This window comes from Calypte anna, chromosome 6 (assembly GCF_003957555.1).
Source record: "Calypte anna isolate BGI_N300 chromosome 6, bCalAnn1_v1.p, whole genome shotgun sequence".
In the NCBI taxonomy this organism is placed as follows: domain Eukaryota; kingdom Metazoa; phylum Chordata; class Aves; order Apodiformes; family Trochilidae; genus Calypte; species Calypte anna.
Window position 1 is genome coordinate 28,409,443 of NC_044252.1, and position 14,576 is coordinate 28,424,018.

Below are 14,576 nucleotides of genomic sequence, written 5' to 3' on the forward strand. Positions count from 1 at the left end.
CTACCATACATGAATGGAACCACAAGAAGCCAGTTCCTCAGGAGCTGATCTAACCTCCACATTAAAAATAAATCTGTAATTAAAAGAAGTAATTGGCATGCTACTGTAACTACTGCAACATATACTCTTCAAAGAACAATGTGACCTAATGAAATAAAGAGGTTTAAGCATGCAAATATCACTTTCCTCTGCCAAGTGTCCTTCAGAACTATTATTTTGCTGGCAAAATGGCTGCTGCAATTTGACTGGTCTCCACATAATCAGATTTCTCTGTAACATATCTCTAATTTTCCCATTAGCAATCAACTGACAACTAGTGAAAATAGTAACAAACTGAATAATGTTTACGCTTCATCACACTTTAAGATCAATCATATTGGAATATAACACAATACCAGAGTTTATGGAATTCTGCCATGTTAGATAGAACACTGGTCCTGTATCTTGCTCTCCAATACCAAACAGAGGAAGCACACATCCTCCTTCAGGATGCTATTGCCAACTCCTGAGTTTTGGTACTCCATGGAGTAGCTTTTTTATGCACAGAAGAGGGGAGTGAAAACAATCAGAGGATTTTCTGTTTCAGTATTTCTTTTACACTACCTGAAGTTTTCCACTTCAGAGTTTGACAAACTATTTTTATTCACTTGAAAAAACGTGTCTTCTTCCCTTCTACTATATGCCCCATTTCAGATGTTATTTTATAAAAAAACTGTATTTCAATTGATTTTTCAGCATTCCATCAATGAATTTGAGAATTTTTGGCCTTATGCTGCTATTGCCTTAAAAATCATGCTGCCCTAATGGTTTAAGGAACACAGGTACTAATTGAGGTGTTACAAAAAGGAAGGATTGGATCTTTATAACTTGGAAACTGTTGCCTGGCTGTATGAACAGATAGGTACAGACACATCTCTCTCCTGTACAGTCCTTTTTACACAGGAATATGGCACAAACTGGTGGCCTTTCTCACACCACTTGGAAAGGTTCTGAAAACTCCTAACAAGAAGAAAAATGCAGCCTCACAGAACAACCACGACAGAGTACAGCCAGGAAATTAAAAACCTGCATTTTTTCCAATGGAAAAGAGCTATTCTGGGGGAAAGGTCTGGAAGTTTATACAAATGAGCCTCCTAACCTTCCTTTCAATAAACCTGCTGTTGAATGATTTATGAAAAGAAACTTTCCAGTCAGACAGGCCCGGAATTAGATGTGTTTGTATCTTAACTCTTCTGTTAATATATGTATTAGTCAGACTTTAAGTACAGCAGCAAAGGTGATCTTAGGCACTGGTACAACATTGATTCATATCACATACTGGAAAAGGAGTGTTGGAATGTAATTTCAACCCTTTCTCAGGAAGGAATTGTACAAAAATGAAAAAGCTGAAGTCCTACGTTTCCTGACCTCCAAGTGCTTGTGCCTGCCAAATATACATTAGCTCAGCTTTTACATTTAATATGAAAAAAAGCTCGAGTTCTGCCAGCACCTATTCACTCAAGTCTTAAAACAACAAAGGACAGAACAGTCATAAGAATGAAATCAGCCACAGCTTCAACGACCCACGCAGCTTCTCATGGTAGCATTACACGCAAAGAGAAACAACCCCAGGTAACATTTGGGTATTGTAATGGGAAATAGATAAACATTTCATTTGCCAATTAAAATTAACATGATCTTCTATGATAAATATGCTGGCTGCATCTCTTTCAACACTGGTACACTCCCCACCTTTCAGGTGAACTCAATCATGTAAAGCAAAGCTGGGGTACTCCAACTCCTTGAACAGCAGGAATCCCCTAGTGGTAAAAATAACTCAAAAGAAATCTTCCCCTCTTCCCAAACACCTACAAGACAGTACTTGGGGCAGCTAGCCAAAACCTTGTCTTGAAATAGCTGTGGAATGATTTAAAGATGTATTTTAATACTTCAGCCACTCTTCAAAAATAAATAGTTGAAAATAATACATTTACTGCACTCTAACTACACACAACTGAGAAGTTAACACCTGTAAAAAACCTTTCTAGCTTTCCTGTTATAGGGTCTAATATATCATTCCAAACATGCACAGATTTCTAGAATTTTATTAAAATACTTTTCTGTTATTTTATCTTGTCAACAACACAAAGTCATTACCCAGAATTAGACCACTACTCTCAGCTCCTATCTGGGGAAAAGACAATTTGAAAAGTATTGCTCTGAAACTCCAAGCTGAGCTCAGATACATTTCAAATATTATAAATACTTCTAAAATTCTGAGAACTGCAAGGAAGGATAAGTAATAAACATCACTTCTCTCTGATATGCTCCTTAAAACACTATCTTGTTCAAGATGTAGTCATGACACTCAAAGCCATGAAGAACTGTCACCTTAATCTGCCAGTGACACTCTTGGCCATGGAACTACAACCTGCTCCATAGATAGAGCAACAATCCTTACAACTGTTTTACAGGTCTCCCATTCTGATTACTGCACTGGGAAATAAAACCAGGTCCAAAACCATTTATTTTATTTCTCATCCTGGCTAATGACAAACTAGTCACTTGGGAAGTCTTCTACAGGCTTGAATGTTGACTCTTACAGAGCAATCCCAAGCCCTTCATTTAGCACATGTTGCTTCTCAAGGGGAGCTTACTATAGGCTCTTCTATTCTCTTTGTAACAAAAAAATTCCTTTTGCAACTTGTAAATTATATTTCTCTTCACACTTTAGACAAAATATTGCATACTGCCAGCACTACGGAAATCTTAATTTTTTTCCTGAAGATTCTACTGAGAAGTTTAGAGAAATCAACTTATTTTGCCTCCTGTTACTGTCCTACTTATAGTCACTTACTGAGTATGGTTAAGGTGTAATTTTAGTTTTATTATGACTGTCTGTTTAGGATTTAATATATCTTTTAATCACCCAATTAATTTAAAATTATGATAGAAGCAAATATATGCAGTTGCAATACTACAAATGCAATTTTGGGAAGTGAAATGGAATGTTTCTTGTTTTCTTATCCAGACAAGGTACTGTTATCTACAAGGTGTTTATGGTCATATTTTCTCTTTAAAGCAGATTGGGAAGTTTGCAACATTTAAATCCTTGACTGAATGCAACAGGAAGGAGATAACTCTCTTTTTAATAATCTGAGGAATTTATAAACTCACTTGCAATTAGCATAAACAAAAGCTACTTTCAGACAGTGTAATTATTGGACAGCAGTGCAGTACCTAAGCCCTAAAGATGACAGCTTCTCAAGGGCAACCATTCTTTGTCCTGCTAAGTGTATCATTTCAAGTAGATAATTAAAAACACTGCAGAGTGGCTGCTTGCAGTGGGTATCACTAAAAGTCATCTGTTTTCAGAAGTATCCCTATAATGTCAAAGATGCCCAGATACGCACACACTTGGTAATGAATAAATGAATAAATAAATAAAGCTCACCCATCACAATTATTCACCATTTATGGCTGTAGTTATGCCATTAAGGATGTCTTTAATATATTGACAAGCTCACCTTTTACCTGCTAGCTCATATACAGTCCAAGAGGGTAATAACCTCAAGTATTTATACAGCTGCACAGTGAATGACACAGAACAAGCTGGGAAGAAAGAGCTGCACTAAAGGAGAGATACCTGAGCTACACAAACCATCTTTACCACTGGCACCTTTGTCCACAAGGAGGAGAGGGACTGAGTGAGGAATCACGAAGTGAAATACCTTCTCATTTCTGGGACAACTGGAGTCCTGCCCTTGCCTTCCTCAGCTCTGCCAGACCGGACACACTGTAGGATTGACAACTTCATACCACTTTGTTTAAAGCCAAGGCATTTGATGCCTTTTTTCTTCAAATAGGCTAATTCAAAAATTATTCTCATTTATGCTTTTTAATCTTCCCACAGCTCTTAGAGAAAGGTCAAGGGCATGAAGATATTTCAAGCTACAGAGAAGAAATATATTAAAAAACTAAATGAAGCTCCAAGTAAAATTCAAAAAGTATCTATTTACTAAACTGAGAAAAAACATTGTATGCCTTTCTCCCTGAACATTAGTGCATTTAGAGTTAATATATTCAGTTTCTAGCCAATCCAGGAATGCCAAGACATTTTTAAACTATGCAAAAATCTAAGAAAATCGAATCACAAAAAAACCAACAACCCCTCAATTCCTGTGTTTAAAACAATTCCTGTGCTCTCACTCTGCTTCATGGACAAGATTAAATACACTAACACACCACACTTCTTCACAAGTCTCCTCTAATTTTCTATTGCAAAGGTGGGATGCCTGGCAAAGGGAACTGACACCTCATGCATCAGCAGCCTTGGGGAATGTTTGCTTAGAGACACACACAGTTTGACCCCTCAAAGGATCAAAGCTGTTTGCTTCATCAGGTTGCAAGTGTTATCACCCCCCTAGAAGTCTGTCCCTTCACTTCACTATTTAGGAGACAAAAATTAAATAAATATATCATGAGAGAAAGAACTTACACAAGTTCTCAGGATACGCGAGGTTATTAAAAAGTTGAAATTTTCATGCCTTTTTATATGAGAATACTATAGGCAGCTTTCACCTATGTAATCCCTCAAAGAAATCTGACAAATGCATCAATTTCTAATAGAATTTGAAACAGTGGCGACATCTTGCTGTCTTCAATCACGTCTGATTTCATGACTGTGTATGTGGAGAAAAGACTTGTTTGTCTGGGTCCTAATGGATAGCATGATATAGATTGTCATAGCAATACAAAAAGAACAATAAAGGAGATCATTTACTTGGCTGTCAGGTGATGATCCTGTAGGTGTGAAGGAAAGTAAGCAAAGCTGCAGGGCCTACGTTTTGATCTGATGTTGGTTTTAAATGTTCTGTAGTTGAGACCTAATTGCACTTTATCTGCACAGTAAAATTATCTTCACTGTTATTAGTATCCCAGACTTGTGCCATTATATAATCCTAACCTATTTTTTAAGCAGACATTTTAATCTGCTGCTTAAATGTTCATTAATGCAAAGCCACTGCCTCGCAGAGTACATTCCACTCCATTTGCAAGTGACAAGCCTGGAGAAGTTCAGATCTGTGGACATGAATTCTTTGAAACTACTACCAAATGCTAGTATTGCCTCTCAATTTTTTATGACCTTATAACAAACATCAGCAGAACTTAGTTGCAAAACTCTTCCATGTGAAAAAGAAGATGACTTTAAAAAGAGAGGCATCATCTGTAAACACAGGGTGGTATCATCCCAACAGTCAAATGTAATTTATGTGTTCATATACAACAGCTTTTTGGACAGATCCGTTTTTCTTTCTGCGTTTCTCAGGCTGCATAAATAATCTACATGCCATCTCACCTAAACACGTGAATTATTTCCCATTTTGAGAATCCTGAGGTGCTCAATTATGAAATAAAACTGTCAGCCATCAACTGAACTTAATTGTCTGCATGTTTCAAGTGCCCTTGCATGTTTATTTATATCACTTGCACAACACAGTAGACTTTTTGTAAGACTGGAGTAAGATGAGATATGTCACAGTCTAATGCTTAGCAAGATGATAGGAAACATATTTGGGTTGTTAATTCTAATTTTTAAGGAAATATAGGTAAAATTAATATTAATCTCTATCTTCTCCACACCCCTGCAACTCCCAGAATTTTTTTTAGCCAAAGGACACACCCAAACAAACCTGGCAGAGGAACAACCATGAAGTCCTTACTTTTCTTACTTTTATGAAAAAGTTCTGTGTACAGACTGATGTGGATCTGCCTGCCAAAGCCAAGGAAGGGCTGTGTCTGGCTCTGAGCCATTCCAAGAGAGAGCAGGTGCCTGCTCACCCGCTCAGTCCTTCAGTACATGGCTAACACCAAGCCAACCCCAGCACGGGCTGCTCCACAGAGACAAGTGATGTGGGACAGGATTAAGGACTAGTCAAGAGAAAAGGGAGGACACGTGGAGAGGGCATTACACAGGGAGAGAAGAAAGGAGTTTTATTTGTGCAGAGAGTGGGGCCTTCTGGTAGGAGACCAGGATTTATTAGTTCCATTACTCCAAAACAATTCCTCTTATGAGACCACATCTCAAATCCTCTACAAGTTGAGAGAACAGTTTGGAAAATGCTGGAAAAAAAGCAAAGGTTAAGAGAAGCTTTCAAGGAATAAAGAAGGTGTTGCCTCATCAGAGGAACTGGACAAGGGAAGGGAGGAACGCACTGGGAGAACAGAGAAAGGGGGATCAGGGAGGGTAACAGGCACAAACTTTAACAGAGGAAGTTCCATCTAAATATGAGGAAAAACTTCTTTATTTTAAGGGTGCCAGACCACTGGAACAGTTCGACCAGAAAGGTTTTGAATGCCTGCTGAGCTACCATCCTGTGCAACCTGCTTTAGGTGAATTTCCTCTAGGGAAGGTTGGACTAGATGATCTCCAGATCTCCCTTCCAACCCCTAATATTCTTTTATTCAGTGATTCTCTGAGAGCAGACCGCAAAGCAAGGACATCAGAGAGGAGAACAAAGACAAATGTGTCATAAAAAAGTAAAAGAGCTGTAAGTCAAGATTTCTGAGAAATAAGTAGATGAAGTGGAAGCCTGACCCACTCCTGCAGTGATAGAGGAAGAAACCACTCAAGTCCTGCAGCTGGAGGGGATTTGTTGGAGGGGTTATGGTTCAGAAAGAGCAAACACTCAAAACAGGCATGGCAATGTATGGAAAATGTATGTCAGGGCAGGAATGAGCCATGCTTTGTAGCTCAAGAAAGAAACAGTAGTTAGCACCAGCCTGTCAGGGCTAAGCTTAAGGAACATCAGCAGTGGGCTGGGGGCTGTGGGACTGGGAAGCAAGGAGAATCAGATGCTGTCTCCTCTGGAGGAGGAACAGGGAGAAAGTGATTTGTGGTTTTGCTGAACTGAGCTTTAGTACCGAATTTAGGGTGCAGAATTTAAAAGGAAGAGAAAGGAAGCTTTTAACACTTGTGAACCTCATCAGATGCATGACAAAACCTTAATGGGAAGATGCGTTTTATGGACACCAGACAATGATAAAATCATATAACCAGTGATTGCAGAAATTCATCTTTATTTATAGGTCCTAGTCAAACTGTTTGATATCTTCAACTCTCTTTACAACCCATCATTTCTGAAAATTTCTATGCAGAAAGCACTCTCTCTATGGCATTACTCTGTGTCATGCACCTCCCATGTTAAATTTCAGGCTGAGTGTTGATTGTATAGGACAATAGCCTGACATTTATAACAATTGTCAAAGTGTCAAAGTAACCAAAGAACTATTCAAAAAATAACTTGTGTTAATGCCTGAACTATACCGACAGCATTGTTTTTGCATTAGTTTCACCCACAGAAAATGCAAGAATATAAAAATAATGCCAAAGAAGTATTACAAAATAGAGAAGTAGTTTTCATAAGCAAAATGGTCACATTTCTAGAAAACAAAGCTGTAAACACCTTCTTTCCTAGGTTAAAATACTATTACATACATCTTAAAATAAGAAACATTGGATACTTAGCACAAGTAAGTTATTCCTTACAATCCAGAAATTCTTATTTCTTCTCATCGAACACAGGCATTTTACTCCTAGAGTTTTTAACATACTGTCAGCTCCTGACAGATACCACTGGCTCTTCCAAAACTGTCAAAGTTATCCCTGAGAGTCAAATACAAATAGGGTTACAAAAAGAAAGTTTTAAAATATTTTAAAATGTAAAGAGCCAGAGTGCAAATCACCTGCCATAAGCTGCACCGTGCTGTGCCATCAAGAGACTGCAAGCTGGAGGATGCTGCTCTTTTGGGTACTGCTCTCTGCTTTTCACCAGGGGACACAGCTTACAGACAAGGCACTTCAGGAGTCCTCTAAGGAAGGCTGCCAGGGGAATATATCCACTCAGCACAAGCTCCTGTCCTGCACCAGCCTTTACACCACCTTTATCATCACAGTATTCCCAACAGTATTCCCTCCAGAACCATGCCACAGGGACCATGGGGTTTTTTCTCACTCTCACCATGCCTTCATCAGCCCCATCAGCAGGCTGGTTGTACCCAACCCCTGCATCCCAGCAGAGTCTAGAGATACCTGAAAAAACTGGGAATTTCCCAGCAAGTTTTCTAAGGTTCCCTGGCAGCCCACACCTGGTCCTGGTCACCATGTCCCTGAAATGGTGGTACCTCTGCCCACGGGTATCCAAAATCTGCTTCCCTCTTCAGTGATTAGGGAAATACCCAGACTCTCCTCATAATCCCACCAATACCACTAGCAGCTTCTGTGTGCTTTTTTTTTGTGCTTTTGCTCCTACTTGATAGCATGGCACCTATAAAAACCATACAGCCAGCCTGTAATAGGAAACAGAAGAACATAGAATTTGCTGCTCAAAGCCACATATACATTTGTTCATTTGATATCTGGCACACCACACTGGGATGGTAGCTCTGCTCTCCAAAGATACTACTCTACATAAAGAAAACCTCTGTTTCACTGTATGTACTACAAATTAAAACCAAAATGCCTGGCCATACTTAGTGAACTAAGCATCACCCAACACTTTCCCTGACGCTTCAAGAGAATACTGTTCTGCTTTGCATTTCTTTCAAGACTCCTAAATATTCTCTCTTACTACGCCTAGCAATCAAGGAGACACTGAATATTCATGCATAAATACTGTGTTGTACCACCAGATGCTTCCTCTTCCCATGGAATGGATTTCATCTCATTTCTCATGTTGAAACAGGTTGACAAAGCCTGCCTAAACGAACAGGTCAAGCACAAAATACGTTTGCTCAGAGATGTGCATTTTAAATACTCAAGGAAAAAAGACCTTTTCTTCTGTCTAACAAATATTTAAAAAAAAATTAGCAAAAATATTACATTAATATCACTGAGAAAAGAAATATAGACTAAGCTGAGGATGGTTACATATTCCTATTTCAGATTTCAAGGCCTGTTAATGTTCCTGCAGAAGTTAAAGTGTGTAAGCACTACCCTTATAAACGAGTCAATCACTTACTTCAGCAAGGTACTTAATTCCCCTCTCATAATCAGATCTAGCTTCAAGAAACGTAGAAAACAGGAAATTCAAAGAGCTCCTGCAAGCCAACACTCACCAAAGTGATTTTCTTTTGTGTCAAGTCCAATCTGATTATGAAAATGCAGAAGTGGAAATCAGCAACTAGTATCTATGCACTCCTGATAACTCATTATCTGACTGGAAGCCAGCCTAGTTGTGTCTGCAAAGAAAATCTGCAGGCAGAGATGCCAAACAGCATAAACACTGCACATGCTCATACTACATTTATTTTTGTCAAACTATTTTCATTTTCTTAAATGCAGATAAAATAGATGCCTGTGTTGTTTGGGTATTTGCTTGCTACAGGCAAAGGGCCACAAATTCTCAAAGTAGAGTTAGTTTTGATTCAGAACTGCAAAAGCAATATTATACATTGGTCCAAGGACTGTTCATTTAATATCTTATCTTACAAAGGAATCTATAGTTGTGCAGGTGACAATCTAGTGTAGGCTAAATTAACAGCATGCTTTCACTTTTCTGTTATCAAAAGGCTCAACTGCTCTCTGCATTTCACCAGAAAGTTCACCAGAACTAAGCTAAAAAAGCTAAAAAATTACAAGAAACGGAATACATCATGATCAAATAAAAATATTTTTATGTCTTATGCTTACTTGAGTGGGAACAGAATCAGACTGCAAAACTCCTTTTAACTTAAGATCTGGTTTTTTGTTATGAAATTGAGTGAACGGGCAAGGTAACTATTTAAAAAAAGGATACTTCATGTTAAACTGCAGCAAGGGACTTAAGAGTGAAGATGAGCACTGGAAGTAGTCAAGAGAAATCAACATTTTTGAGGTTTTGTAAAGTAAATTGCCTTTGTAAAAAAATATGACATCTCAAATAACCTTACAGAAATGTCAATAAAAAAGGACATAGCATTACATGAGAAAAATATGTAGCATTTTAAATATACACAGATTTAGGAATAGAACCAGGATTAGAGGCCTTGGGCAGCAGGATCTGGGGATGTCATACAGTGTTAATTGATGGAAGAAGCCACTAATTCACAACCCCCAACAGGAAAGAGTGGTGAATCTATTGACAAGGACAGAGACTCAAGCTTATCTATTTGATAAACAATTTTAAAATGCTTCTTATGGATTCTACAAAAGAAAAGTGATTTACCAGATAGGGAAAAAAAGAAAATAACTAATATGTCAGGGACCTGCTACCCAGAACACAGCTCTTCCATTAGTGCAAGAATTGTAGAGGCAAATGGGAAAACATTCCATTCTTGATTAGAAAAAAAAAGGTATTATGAACTGTTGGGCAATTAGTTCATTACCACATGGTGTATTTTAGTTCTACAGCCACTGAGTAGACCACAGCCCACACGTGGTCCTGCCCAGAAGAAGCAGAGACAGAAGGTATGAAGCACCTTGAAGGACCTTAAGCAGACAGGCAAGGAATCTGTTTCTCTGGATCCTGAGAATTTCTATTGGAAAACCTCAACTTTCTGCCCCCACCTTTGCTGACAGCAAGTTTTCCAAAGGAAAAACTTGTAGTCCACACTCTGAGATACTTTTTCCCATACTTGGGAAAGATAAAACAATGGGGAGGGACCACATAGCTGTCATCAATACTCAGAACAGGTTTGACACTGGGAAGAGGGAAATCTCCCCTTATAAAAGTCTGTTAAATCTCAAAGGAGGTGTTTTGCATCCTGGACTTCATTTTTAGCCAGCACTGACTTTTTGATCTGTGAACACCAGTGATAAACTTCCAGATATCTTCTGCAACAGATCCCCAGAGTTCTCAAACTCTGGAAACACTCCTTTTGACATGGAATCACACCAGCCTGTTTCCTTCTCTCATTTGTTAATGACATTGTCATTAACACTGTCACTCTGTACAAACAGTTTGCTACACTAAGAAGAAATATTGGCAAAATAATTAATTTCTACCTGTCTTGCACTGTAGCAGCTAGAAACAAGACATGGCAAATTCTCCACCGATTACTAGCAAAATCTACATGTTTTAAGAAAGATTCTGATTTATGTAGCCTGTTCTTTAAAATTATTTCTGAACCTGACAGATGTTATGTAGCAGAAAAGATACACAGGGCTGAACAATGGGATAGTAAGCTTGTGATTCTCTAGGCAACTTAAAAGTGAATCCTTGGGATGAGAGCATTACCTCATCCTAAATATACTGATCTAAATAGTAAAGTATCTTTAATATTAAGTATTCTATTTACACCACCTCACAGTTACTGCTTAAGGCCATTTATTCAGCTTTAGCAACGCTCCATTTTGTGTTGAAATAAATAAGACATTTGAGAAACATGGATTTTGTAAGAATTTCTACAGGTACATGAAGCTACAGGTTTTAAGCAGGATACTTTCTTAAAACACCCTATGGAGATAACCACTATACTGCATAAGTTGGTATCTCATTTTCTTCCATTTGCAAGGGTCAATATCAACAACATAAATTCAAGAAGCAACCTGTTCCCTAGGTAGTAAAAATCTGTAGATAGCTTTAACAAGTGACTAATTCAAGCATCTCTCCTTAATTTGTTGTGAAGCTCACCTCTGAAATCCAATCAACAGATTTTGTATTTCCTGTAGTTGTGACAAAAGTCAATGGCCTTGAAATGTTTTCACCTCTCAGAAGTTGTTAAGGTTTAAGCAAAAATGTCTAAGAAAATCTTTACATCCTAATAACTAACCCAAATCTGTTTCTGTCTAAAAGACACACACAAATGTTCAGTAATTTGAAGTGCTGCCTACCAGGAAGAAATTCACACCCTTGAGGCAGAAGCACCACATCAGGCATAATAGTTCTGAAGAAAATTCAGACCTAGACATGCTCAAAACAAAACACAACAGCTCTGTCCTTCATCTTGGAAGACCCACAGTCCTGGATTTAGCCATGAGAGGTGTCAGAGGACTAACTTTATAGAAGGAGCTGAATGACAAAGTGTAGAAAGAAAGAAAGAAAGAAAGAAAGAAAGATCAGATCCTTGAATACTGAGGATATGTCATCACAAATAAATCGCTCAACTCACATTCCTATTTAGACATCAGTTATCTTTTTAAGAAGTTACACTTTCCTTGCAATTTTAATAGTAACTGAAATGCAAAATTCATGCTTGTTAGCATCTAAATATATGATACCTAACAGCTAGTATTCAGATAAAGAATTTTGAGGGTAAGGATTTTTCTTTTCTGTGTTGTCAGACATTGTTTTAAACATTCTATAGAACACCTGGCTTGTCCTTCCAGTTGTAGGTTACCTACACTACCAGTCCCAGTATAATGTAGGCCATTTAAAAAACAGAAACAAAGCTACACTTCAGTAACAGGACTGCATCATTCGTTCTGTTGACTTAGAGGGTAGTGTAGATAAATCACATATCACAGGTTTAGCAATACAGTCCTGTTTTTTTTTTTTTTTAAGTCAACACATAGATGCTTGAACAATGACAGTGTGGCATCCTCTTTCCATAGAGGGTGAAATTTTTAACATCTTTCTGTATGGAATCAGTTCAACTCTAATTGCTTTTAAAAAGTGCCCTCCATTTCTTAGACTTAGGTATGTTACAACAGACTTGCATACAAAAGCCTTACATAGCACACAAAATAGGCATTGTGGTTTTCACCTTTTGTGTACCATGTAATACAAGTGTTGTGACTTCCTATACTGTCTCAAAAATAAATAAAAGAGATGGTAAAAGCACCACACTTGATATATACCAAGTCACACACAACCACAGAGTGGCCTTTGTGAGTTGAAAGCGTTAATTGCTGCTTTTAATTACACCCAAGTAACTTTAATGGGAGAGAATACTGCAGCAGCATCTATAAACCCAATACCATTAGCACACCACCAGTTGTGAAACCCCTGCCAACATTGCTCATACAGGATTTCTGTTTTCTTCTGATTTAATCAAGATACAAACATCTTACCAAGTTCTCCTGCTTGTGGTATTTGCAGAGCCCTGCAAAAAAACCTGTAAGGCTAGGCAGCTTTAAAGAATATATCATGCAGTAGTAACCATGACAATGAGAAAAATGCTGTTACTAAACTTTTTCTTTCAGTTGACAGTATTTCCAAATACTGGTGTTTTTCCACTGCATTACAATTTTGCTTGCTGTTGCCTGTGAATCTAGGCTTCCAGTCCTGGTAAGCTTGAAACTTCTGACAAAGTGAACAGCAATCTGGGGTGCACTGTAACCCAAAGTGAGTCCTAACCAGTCTACAAGCACCCTAAGTGACTGTGGTAATATGGACACCACTTTTTGGCAACAGTGTCGTATTTCACTGTTGTACAAAACAGGCAGAAAAAAAACCTATGTTTTTAAGAAAATTAATTAGCAAGTATATGGGAAATCTTAAAAATAACAGAAAGGCAGAGAGTACATAAGGTATTTCTACAGAGATCACAAACCTGTTGAGGGAGGTTAGAATTTGGCCCCCAGCAGACTGACCATAAACTTTAGGAAAACAGCCTGGAACTCCTCTGAACTGATTGTGTCTTAGTTTAGGGTTGAGAGTTGTGAGCAATTAAAAAAAAAATAAGTAAAGATTCTTCAGATTAATCTTTTTTCTCCAACAGATTCGCGCTCCAAACTAGGATAATGCTTCCAAAAGATGTATGGGATTTGGATGTGAAGTCACATTTTGAGAAGTGACTAAAGGGCTGAATTTCAAAGGCTCTAAGATACCTAAAGATGCATTAAGCACTTAGAATTTTTAAAATTGCCTGGGCATCTAACACCTATTTAAATCACTTAGTCCTTCCTGAAAATCCCCATGGGCAGTTACCTACATTTAATGTGTCTATATGCCTTTGAAAATCTGTACCATTAAATACTTAACAACCTAAGTCCCCCTGGCCTTAAGAGGTCCTAAAAAGTGTAAGTACTTCTGAAAATTGGTCAAGCCACTCTCTCTGGTCTTTTCTTCTTTCTTAAAGAGCCATCTTCTAATGCTTATCCATAGCATGTCAGTTAATTACATCTTTAGCACTATGGGATTTAGACACTATACTGTGCCCATTAATGGCTTATTTATTTAACAAAGCAAATAAAGGTCCTGAGTGCAGAATGCATCCTCATAAGGCTTTCTAAAACTCAAAAAAAAAAGGTTAATTCAAATCAGTAACCCCTTTAAGTGCCCAAAATTCATTGTTTCAATGAATATAATCCAAATTTAGTAAAATTTTAGGCTGGTAACAAGCAAACACCATAGTTTAATTACTGAGAAACATATTCAAATTTTACAAACAAGTTCTGAGAAACAGCCACATAGCTACAGAAAATGTTCAAAAGAAAACTAGAAAAAAAAGTTATGAATAGGCTCTCTAAACAGGCAGCTCCAGAAAAAAAGACAAGCCTTAATTCTCAAATTTCCTTCTTTTCTTTAAACAAAAATGTATGAAAATATAAAGCACTGCCTTATGCAAACATTTGAAAGATTTCTCTTCTGATCTTCTTTAATGTCACTGGAAAGTAACTTGCACTGACCACATTCCCAAAAAGGAACTGATTTGTAAATTAGGAACGAAGGGAA

General features: G+C 37.8%; 1 protein-coding gene across 1 annotated transcript in view; it reads right to left on the bottom strand.

Moving 5' to 3' along the window:
* GFRA1 (GDNF family receptor alpha 1) overlaps positions 1-14,576 on the bottom strand; it is a 138,596-nt gene that overhangs the window by 120,680 nt on the left and 3,340 nt on the right. The window lies entirely within an intron of this gene.